Source organism: Peromyscus leucopus, unplaced genomic scaffold, assembly GCF_004664715.2.
Source record: "Peromyscus leucopus breed LL Stock unplaced genomic scaffold, UCI_PerLeu_2.1 scaffold_1373, whole genome shotgun sequence".
Taxonomy (NCBI): domain Eukaryota; kingdom Metazoa; phylum Chordata; class Mammalia; order Rodentia; family Cricetidae; genus Peromyscus; species Peromyscus leucopus.
The window spans coordinates 1-11,276 of NW_023504527.1; the positions used below are offsets into that span (position 1 = coordinate 1).

The 11,276-nt window shown below is 43.6% G+C and overlaps 1 pseudogene; it reads right to left on the bottom strand.

The window, feature by feature from the left end:
- Positions 1 to 6: 6 nt before the first annotated feature.
- LOC114688400 lies at positions 7 to 10,508 on the bottom strand (annotated as a pseudogene).
- Positions 10,509 to 11,276: the final 768 nt, after the last annotated feature.

The following is an 11,276-nucleotide window of genomic DNA, read 5'->3' on the forward strand; positions in this document are numbered from 1 at the left end:
CAATAGCACATGTGAAAATTACTGAGAGAAGCAAACATTATTCCAGAGCCTGTGTTCCCATGGCCATGCCTAATGAGATTTCCCAACAGAGAATTATGCATCTGGTGGGCTGACACCTTGAATATTACTGTCCATCTGCTGTTCTATGACATGGCCCTTGGCATTAACCCATCCAAAACTGCCTGTAGTTCTCAGTCATTTGAGAATCCTCACAGGCCAGGTGCTTTGACACCTGGTGACTGTTTATTCTTTCACTAACACCCCCAATTATTATTAGAAATAACTTCATTGAGGTGTCCCATTCCTAAAGCATTCTTTCTGTTCATCTGACCACCTTCTCATCCTACTCTGACATCAGCACAGAGGTCACATGAGCCACAGACTCTTTAAGGAGTACTCTGTGAAGCACCCAGAGCCATGCTTTATGATCCACCGGCACACCACCAAGGTGATGCCCCAGACACAGAATGCCAGCTTGGTGAAAACTGTTCCTCTGGCATCAGGACACTTGGAAGAACATCCCTCCAGTCATAATATCTAGCTGTGAGGACATGGGAAATGACTAAGATTCTCTATGTCTCAGTTTCCTCATCCATAAAAAGACTGATAATAGCACAGAGGTCAGAGGCATATCACAAAAGTTACAGATGTTGAGTGACAATATCTACTATCATGGGTTCATTAGAGGGCAAATCCCTGCCAACAGGAGCTGAGTGAACACTGCCTGGGTACTTTCTGTACAGTTATATATTTACTGATGCTTTGCTCCAGGCCCTGAATTTTGGGTAAGGAAGGCAGAGGTGTCCATCTCTTGTGTGATGTTAGTCAGTGGGGAAACTAGAAAAAGGCTCCTCTGCCCCAGATTGGTGTACTAGGGGGAAAGAAGCTGGTATGGCCAACCAACTCCATGAGCTGCAGGAGTGAGAGACACAAAACTGTGCCAGATGTGGGCAGGGTGAGGAGCCCTTGCAAGGGACAGTAGGTGGCAGAACCCGGAAGAGGCAAAGTTTGAGGCAGGAACTGGGCATGCAGTGGCTCCAGTTCTGGAAATAGACTCTGAGTGGCAGGTTCTCATCTCAAGGACTGGGGCTGAGGTCCATATGATTGGCCTATAAATTTGCATAGTTCCATTAAGCCTGTGGAAGCTGAAGGCAGACATAACCAGAGCCCAGATAGAGACTGAGCCTATCTGCCCAGGGTTTTGGATAGAGACAGACACAGGATTGGCAGCATGGGGAGGCCACAAAGACAGATTTCAGGGTCAGGACCATGAGCCAGTGCTGCCAAGAGGACTGGGAGCCTGACACTAACTGTCCAAGGGCTTCTGTGCATGTGGGAGTCATACAGTTAGTCACTGTTATTGTCCATCCCGGCATGCCACAGCCAATCAGAGCGTGGAGGCCAAAATGCACATAGAGACCCACAAACAGGCTTAATCCCTACTCCTAGGAAGAAGCCTCATCTATTGGAAAGTTCTAGTTTCCCTTAGGATTTGTGACTTTGGCCATAAAGAGTGGAGTCTGAATGTTTGTGTCAGAGACAATCATCAGGAATACACTGCTGAAATTCATTTTCAGAGGATTCAAAATTAGAGCTGATCCCATAGTGCTGACTCTTGTGGCAGCAACTGCTTCTGTGCCTGTCTCAGCCACGTCCAGCACAATATTATGGACCACCTGTAGGAGAAAGACATCATTCACTGGAGACCAGGGAGGGCAGCAGAGCAGATTCCTGGAGCAAGCATCCACTGCTGGTCTCAGCTGCTGGCTGAGGTTGTTTGTTCCTACAGTGAGCTCTACTCCTGGTGTTTCCAAGTCTCAGCTCAGGCTGTGAGATGAGGCATGCCCTGGGTCTGCTCAGTCTCTGAGAATCTGTGTTGCCCTCAAAACCACTACAAACTGGAGCATGGATGTAGGCAGCATCAGTCATTAGTCTACAGGAATATTCTCAGAGTACCCACAGGGAAAAGCCTGGGTGCTGGCATCAAGTGCAGGCTTCAGCATCCCTCCTGCTCCAGCCTCCTTGGGACAAACAACCTCAATGCAAATGGAATAACTTCTCATTCTCAGACTGTCATGCCCTACTAATACATATCTGAGCCCAGGCCTCTGAGTGGGCACTGGACAGAACACTAGGCATTGTCAGGCTGTGCATCTGGAATGTAGTGTGGGGTCCTAAGGCATCTTTTCTGCTATTCTTAAGCTTTTCATCCCAATTGTCATTCATCTCTTCTTATTTCCTCTACTGCTACTGTTCTATGTGCTAGTCAAGAAGTATTGGAGCAGCTCTGCAGTAAAGAAGCTGAGGCTGAAATGCCTTACCCTTCAAGGAATTGTGGATGGCTTCCACACACAGTACAGGTTGGACCTATGGTTGTCGAAGACCAAGCACAGCCTCTTTCCCACCTTGAGTTCCTGGGTGAGATTATGCTCAGTGGGTAGAGGAGGGATTGGCTGCATGCTCTCCAGCAGGAATATCTAGATTATAATCCAGCTCTCCCAGGATGAGAAATCTCAGAAATGCAGGCTTTCTCACACATTTAACATTTCCCCTTGACACCTGGCTTTCACTATCCTCATTTAGGCACCCAATGAGAACCACCCAGTGTTTTTGGCTTACCTGAGAGACTCTCAGGTCCTCAGCCCCTGTAATCAGAGACAGGTTAGCCTGTGTGGAGAAGACTTCCCTGATACCCAGCTGTTGAAGGATGTCCTCTATGCTGTATTCACTGGAGATGGAGAACTTGGGTATGTAGAGCTCGTCAATCATCCTGAGAATGAAAGGAGATATGTAAGAGTCACTGGACTGTGTGTTCCTCTCAAACCACATTGTAGCCAAGGCACCTCTCCACAAACAGACCTCTCACCAGAGAGATGTACTCTTTCCATGCAGGCATACATCACATGATTTTGCTTTTCCTATTGCATTTATTACCCATCAATGCCTGAGAGTGTTTACAGGGCAGGCAATGAAGCTTGGTACCAGCTCTTCCCTTACCCAAAATGCTTTTTTCCCAGATCCAGAAAATGCAGTCCTTCCCTGTCATGTGGACCCGCAAACTTCATCTAATGAGTCTTCTATTTAAAATTGCACACTCCATCTGACTCCATTTCCTTATCCTTGAGCCCTCCCCTTAAAATCTCATCCCTTCTCATCTTTTAACAAATCAAATAATGATTAGTTGCATTTCCATCTCCCCTCTTTCTCTTCTTCAATTACAAAATGTGTTCTTAAGGGTAAGAAATGTTGTGCTTTAGTCTCTGATATACTCTCAGGGTCTAAATCAGAGCATGGCACATAGTAGGTCTTCAAGTCATCATTCCATGAATGGTGAATGAATGAGGGGATGAGATGGCTACACAGGGCAGAGCTGATTCTCAGAGCTGATCTCATCTCAACCTCACTCCCCTCTGCCTTCAAAACCCATTCAAGATTCCCTGTAATTACAGCCTGTTAGACACAGAGGAATCCTCAGCTCCTGCTCTAGCTGATGTCATTTTGTGAACAACAAAATGACAGTAAAATCTGTCTAAAAACTACCGAGTCAGCAGAGGAAAAGTCACCTCCACTCCATCTGTCCCTGCTGACTCTCTAACCATTACACTGGGTACTGGTGAGACTCTGAGGGACATGGGCACTGGGCCTCAGCCCAACAGCAGGATGGGGAGCCAGATCAGCTCTGGTTCCTGTGGACACGCACCTGGCCTCAGAGAGTCCTTCCACTTCTTCAGGGTCTCTGGTTGCAAACTGGCTTCCACCTGCTGCATCTTGCCCATGTCAGGGAGGATGAACAGGGCACTGGCATTGCCTGTGTACTTCAGCTCCACCACAGAGCAGTACAGATCCTCATCCCGGAAGTAGGTGTGGTCAGGTTCTTAATGTTCATCATGGGCACCCTCACAGTCCTCTTCTCATCCAAGTAGAAGATCAGATTCAAATGCAAAACAGGGTCAAAGGGCATCTCCCATTTCCCTAAATGTGGAGCAGGTCATCAGATTGTACCATCAGCAGAGAGACCCTACCTCCACCCCATTTCTCCCAGTATCTCACTCTTGACAGGAATCAATCCATTTTCAACAACACAGAGTGTCCCTTACTAGTCGCATAATCTAGATTATAAAAAACCTTGGCAGATGTGGAACTATGAATGAGAAGTAGTCCACAGGCTTGGTTTGCAAAGGGGAACTCAAAACCATAGCTTCCCTACATGAGATACCTGAAAAACTGTCAGGGGTCTGAGGGTGGGGTGTGTAACAGAGAGATGGGACTGAAAGTGGGAAGACTGGAGCCTGGGAAGCTGAGGATCCCTTCTTCCTCAGGAGGAACCATGTGTAGAAGGCAATGTCTTGTGGACAGGTTTTAGGGGAAACAGGACAAGAGAGACTGTGTTCTCCCACACCATGGTGCCCCTCAGTGTGAACCACCTTAATTGAAGTCCATTCCCAGAGCCATGAGTGGGTTTAGATTGAAGCTGGTGAGATCTGCAACTCCCCAGAGTTGGATTACCAGGATCCCATAGTTGGTTGACTAAGATATGGGTAATGAGTCTTCTTCTACTACATGAGCTATATTCACCTCCATAAATAAAAAATATCCTAGTTAGACTTGCCCCACATCCCAAGTGCATGTAACCATCTGTAATACACCCTGGATGACTTGATATTTTGACAATTTCTTGTGCTCAGGATCCAGCAGCATAAACACACATCCCCACCTCAGGGTCAAGCAGCCTTGGAGTTTAGGTCCTGGGCCCAGCATAGAGAGCCAAGCCCTGCAGTCTAATCCTTCAGACCATCACTCTGCTTCCCTTCTCTTCAGAGAAGAGCTGCTCTGTGGTCATCCTGAATACCTGTCCTCTGTCCTCCCATCCTCTTCTGTCCATGGCCAATTGGTTTTCTGTCTATTTTCTGAGAACCTACCCTCCTCTTCTCTGGCCTATCCAGAGTCCAGAGTCCCAAATCAACCCAGATCTAGTCACATCAATATTTTTTATCAGTAATCATTCTGTGATCTATTGTCTTACTCTTTGTTCTATCAGGCGGAGATTTATGAGTATTGGCTCTAGATACCTTCCCACTAACCCTCACCCACAGCAATTCTATCCCATTTTCCCAAATCTCCTGAGCCTCAACCCCACATTCCTCATCCCAGCACTGTGACCCCATGGGCTGACTTGACTACTAATTTTACAAACTAAAATTTCATGAACCAGCCAGACACTAAACACAGAACACTGCCTGGCTGACACCTCCCTCTCACTACTGGCTTTTCCTCAGTCCCTGCTTTTCCATGTCCATGTCCAGCATTACAGAAAGGCTCAGGGAGAGTTCCTGTATAGGAATGTGTGAAAGGCTCTTCAGTAATTATGGGACATGCTACTTTCCCCATTTAAAATTGGGTAGCCAGGCTCCTTAGGTTGAGTCCCAGACGACCTGAGATCTCCTAGAGACATAGGTTCTGTAGCAGATAGATTCTGTAGGAGCATATCAGAAATGCTGAATGGCCTGAATGAGAGTCTACTTTTGTGGTAGGTTGAATTGGCCCCCATAAGCTCATAGGAGTGGCATTATTGGGAGGTGTGGCTTTGTTAAAGTAGGTGTGGTCTTGTTGCAGGAAGTGTGTCACTCTGGAGGCAGGCTTTGAGGTCTCATAAACACTCAAGATACAGCCCAGAGTCCCAGACTGTGGGAGCCCAGCTGTGAGACCATCTCCCACATTTTAGCACAGGGTACTCATGAGGAGAGAGGGATAAGAGATATTAGATTGGAGGATAGAGAGGAGAAAAACATAGAAACACAGGATGTCCTTGGGAGGGCCTGGGTCCTTATCCACCAGTGCCTCCTGTCTCTTCTAAAGGGCTATTCATAGGAATGCCAAGGGGTGGAGCAAAGGACCTCCTCCTAGCTCAACCAAGTGTAGACTCTTCCAATCACCTTGAAACCATGCACATGGTCAAGCAATCCTCTCATGTAGCCCTGCTGGGTAAAGCAAGCTCAGATCACAAGGAAACCTTTATGGGCTTCCAAAACTCCCCCTTCATGATATAATAAAGGGCTCCCCAGACCACTCAAACTGTGCCTATCTTAGGTTGTTCTTCTTGATCAATTTTACATACATACATGTTATAAAGAAGAAAGTTGTCCATCTTTACCTACCAGCCTCTGGCAAGAGGGGGTACAGAGCTTAACTCACCTGTGACCTACGTCCCTACTAAGAACTTAGAATCATTCACAGTGATTTCCATAGCAGCCATACCTCCCAGTAAAGGAATAGAGAATAATAAAAATACAATATGCTTTTTGGGTCTAAGGTGATTACAGCAGTCTTAGCTGAACCAAGCCCTTTTCTAAATCAAAACTCTCTCCTAACAGATGTTCAATAAAATTTTCAAGAGACTATTTTGATTAACAGGAGAAAGGTCATTTCAAATCACTACAAAGTATCCACTGATGTAAACAAAAACCCATACTAATTATAAAGACACTTTTGCAAACTAACTTGATTGTGGGAGGCTTATCCCTTTGTGGAAGACCTACCCCTTTCTAAAGAGAAGGAGTGGAAATTTCTCAAAAGGAGACAGAAAAACTACCTCCATTATGATACCTTTGCTTAACTTTTCCAGGGCCCACTGAGATCACAAAATTATGTTTAAACTATCATAAAAAGCATTCAAATATATCTGAAGGTAAAAGAGTAATAAAACCTTCAGGATGCTTCTGATTTGATATGGTTTATCTTTTTAAAATTGGTGTTACCTAGCTTGTCTGGACTAGACAAATATTGAATTTACACTTTTCACAAACTAATATTTAACATTTACATTTTTTGTATTCAATATTTACACTTTTTACAAACTTACATTCAACATATTTACAAGTAGCATATCATTATTCATATTTCACTTTTTACAATCTTATATTCAAATGGAAACTTTGTAGAACTACTTTATAAACTTTACCACATATCTAGAAGAATTTCTTAACAGAACTAATTTACATTCAAAATCAAACTCTATTAGCAAACATCTAAAAGACATTTCTTAGCAGAACTATTAACAAGATAGGAAGTTTGGAAATCATTTCTAACATTCAGAGTTTATAGTCAGATTTTATGTCATTCTAAAAGTTTTCCTGACAGTTTGAAGTCAGAGGCTAATTCATCAGTGGCTCTAAGCTTGACTTCTTAATTTTTTTAAAGCTACTTCTTAAGACTATCATGAGCATTTCAATGATGCCAATGTTTTTCTCTTGCATTTCAAGCACAACCCAAGCATTTTATTTGCCTATAAGATTTTTCTTTTTTCACATCCAAAGCAATTTCCCATTGTATGGACCTCTTTTCCTACTTTTCTAAAGGGTTTCAAAATGACTTCTTGACAAACAGTATTAGCATATTAATTGCCTCCTGACTGGCAAGCTGTTTGCCTGTTTCTAGTTCTTGAGAGGCAAGCTAACAGAGCTTGTAAAGAAAATAGCATTTTGAGCTGAAAAAAAAAAAACAGAGTTTTTGGTCAGTGCTGCACTGGTATCTCTTTTATGGACTTCATTTCCCAAGCTGCCTTTCTCTATATTGTCATTCTGTTACAACCCATGTTACAGATTATTTCCAAAGCTGCCTTTATCTATACCATCACCCTGTTACAAATGAACTCCATTTCCTATGCTGCCTTTCTGGTTCTGGGAGAAAACTTCTATTCACACTGTATTCAAGCTTTTACTTTTACCATGGGAATTTTTTCAGTCAAAATTTTGTTCTCTTACCAGGGGAGATTTCTGTTCTCCCTGAGCTGGCATCTTTAGTTACATTTCCTTCACCTGACATTGTCCCCTAGAGTGGGCTGCATCTGTCTGTCTGCTCACACTCAGACAGGCATTTTGGTAACCCTTTGTTCCCCTGCCTTATTGGGTAAATGAAAAAGTAAAGATGGTACTTGAAAATAGAGCTTTTTTAGACAGATTTTTTTACCAATAGAGAAAGAAGACAAAGAGCTTTTTCAGAGAGAACTTTTCTTTGATATGAAAAGAAAAAAAGAGCTTCTCAGATTTCCTCCCCTAATAGCAGCTTGAAGGAAAGATAGGAGTAGCAGAGAGGATTTGTCCTGTTCCAAGAGGGTTTTTTGTTTTTGTTTTTGGTTTTTTCTAGAGCAATTACAGGTGATTTCCCCATGCTAATAGATGTTATTTCCAGGTGAGTTAAATTTTTGCCCTTACAAAAAGAGAAAAAAATCTGAGAAAGACCTAAAGAGCTTCCAGATTTTAGAGAGAAATTACAGAGTTTTCCAAAGAAACCTTTCAGCTTTTAAGAGAAAGATTACTAAAATTTCCCCAAGACTTCTATTTCCTATTATTGGCTTTATAACCAAGGAAACTAATTCTGATGGTATGATGTTATCATATAGTCACAATGTCAGTGAAGTGACATTCACCCACAACTGCCTCAGAAAAAAACTCTTTCCTCTATTGCTCAGGACTTAAATCTAAGCTCTTCACAGGCCAAAAGCTTCCATAGGAATCTTTTTCTGCCTGTTTTTCTCACCTTAGATATATTTTTCTCTGTTTCTTCCACAGGAATTTGCATTCATATCCCCGTAGTTGGAAAATCGAAGACATAGTTCCTCTGTCTTGTTGCTTATCTTATCCTAAGTTTTTTTTTCTTATACTATATCCCTATATTCTACCTTATATTTTTTCCTTCTTACCCTAAGTTTTTTTCTACACTATATTCCTATATTCTACCTTATTTTTCCTTAATTTTATAGATAGAAATTAAGAGAGAGAGAAAAAGAAAGAAACTTAGAAAGAGAGAAATATTCACTGAAGCCTCACTTTTCAACTTTGGCATTGAGCCACCTTATTTTCACTCCCAAAAATAAAAAATCACTGCCTTCATTTTTCATTCCTCATAGGGCGTGCCTCCTTACAATTGCAACTCCCTCTCTCTCCTTTTGCCAAGGCTGTGGTCCCTGTTCCTGGTATCATTTGTGGGAGCCCAGCTGGGAGACCTGCTCCTACATTTTATGACAGGGTACTCTTGAGGAGAGAGGGATATCAGAGATACTAGATAGAAGGATAGAGGGGAGAGAAACAGATAGAAACACAGGACAGCCTCAGGAAGGCCTGGATCCTTATCCACCAGCACCTCCAGTCTCTTCTAAAGGGCTATTTATAGGAATGCCAAGGGGTGGAGCAAAAGACCTCCCTCTAACTCAGCCAAGTGTAGACCCTTCCAATCACTTTGTAACCATGCATGTGGTCAAGCAATCCTCTAATGAAGAGCTGTTAGGTAAAAGAAGTTGACATCTCACTAGAAAATCTTTGTGGAACTCCACACCAGACTACTTCCTCTTGCCAGAAAGATGTAGTACTCTCAGATACGGCTTTATCACCATGTCAGCCTGTACACTGCCATGTCCCATCATGATGATAATGGATGGAACCTCTGAATTTTTAAGTGAGCCACCCCAATTAAATGTTTTCCTTTATAAGAGTTGCATTGTCATAGTGTCTCTTCACAGAAATAGGACTCTGACTAAGACACCATCTCTGTAGGGAGAAGCCATGGCTTCAGCACACTCAGGTAGGACGGGACGTGTGAGCGATGCAATCTGTAGTAAGTTAAAATCACATCCAACACAACCCTTTTAGACTGAGAGCTCAGGGGTTCTGTGGAGTATGTACCAGGAATCACAACTATATCTCAAAAATCCCAAAGGACAAGTAAGGCCTGCTAGTAAGAAGAATTTAGGCACCCATGTCTCCAAGGCCATGGGCATCTCCTTTCTAGGGGTCAGATTATAGACACAAGGTGCCCAGCCAACACCCTTTCCATCCACCCCTGAAACAGTGACCATCCTCACCTTTAAAGTAGATGTAATTCACCAGCACCACTAACGAACTCTCATCCAGGTGTGAGATTAGTTCCTTGATCTTCCCCTGGGTCTGTTGGCTTACATAGTCATTGATGAGTTTTTTGGCCTCATGAGGCTGTTGGAAGTCAGTCACAGAGGCCTCTGCCTGGTAGAACACCCTTGCCTTCTCCTTGAACTCTGCCAGGATATCCAGATGCTTTTTAATAAACATGTTGCTGCCTATGCTGATCTTCACCTGGTCCCCTGGATGACTGAGCATGTGGAGGAGGTGCTCAAATCCCGGGTGGATATCTGCCTCAGGGCTCTCTGTTAGATTGAACTTGAGACTTTCTAGAATCTCTTCCAGGGTGTTGTTGCTTGCTCCCAAGGACAGGATGGCCAAAGCTACTGAGATGCTGAGTGGGGAGAATATGACATTTTTATTTGGATTCTTCAAAACCAACTCCTTGTAAAAACTGAAGGCAAAGTCAGTGTTGATAGAGGCCATTGTTAGACTGTCCACTCGTGTCCCATTGTTTTGGTCTTCCTGGACTTCAGTGTTTCTTCCCAATGAGCCATCTGGTTGGCAGAGAACAGCAGGGCAGAACCCGGCCATCAAAAGAACAAGAGCTACAAGGAAGGCCATCTTCTCTGCTCTCCTGTCTGAAAAGAAAGATTTTTGGAGTCTGGAAGGGTCAGGTGGTGACTTGACCATCTCCTTGTCCTTCAACCTTGCCTGTACTGCTGTGCAGTATCCAGGCTCTGCTGCCACTTTCTCCTTTTGTGACTTCTCAAATGGCACTACCAGATCCCATATAGCCTGTTTCCCCTGGAGGAAGTGATGCTGCAGCAGTCAATTTTCCTACTAGAAAATCAGGATCCGTAGAGATAAAGGGACATGCCAGACTAACAAAGTAAGGAAGAAACGGACCTGAGGATGGGCAAAAGCCTTCTGCAATCTTAATTTCTTTCCTCTTTTTGCTTGACATAAGAATCACTAGAAATTAGGGAATACTCTTAATTTACACTTGTCCCCCACTCACCATCACCAACTTCTAGTAAGGACTCAGTGAAGGATCCTTGAATTAGATTAGCAGCAAATGCCCCTTCCCAACCTCCACATGACAAGTTCATGACATCTCACTGCCCTGGGATGCATATGGTTCCTCTGTCTGAATGTGAGGTGGGATAATTGAGAGGAAGCACTGCAGACATCTGATGCAGTATTAAAGCCTTGGCATCCCCAAGAACAGGTATTAGAAAGACCAATAGAGAATGGTTCTTTCAGCTCTGCCAGGATAACACTTAGTGGTTTCTATCTCAGCTTGGAAGGCTTCCTGACAGGAAGAAAAATAAATGGTGTCCCAGTCTCTGACACCTGAACCAGATTTCATTTTGGTTGTCAGGATGGCTGTGTGGTGGTAGAAAG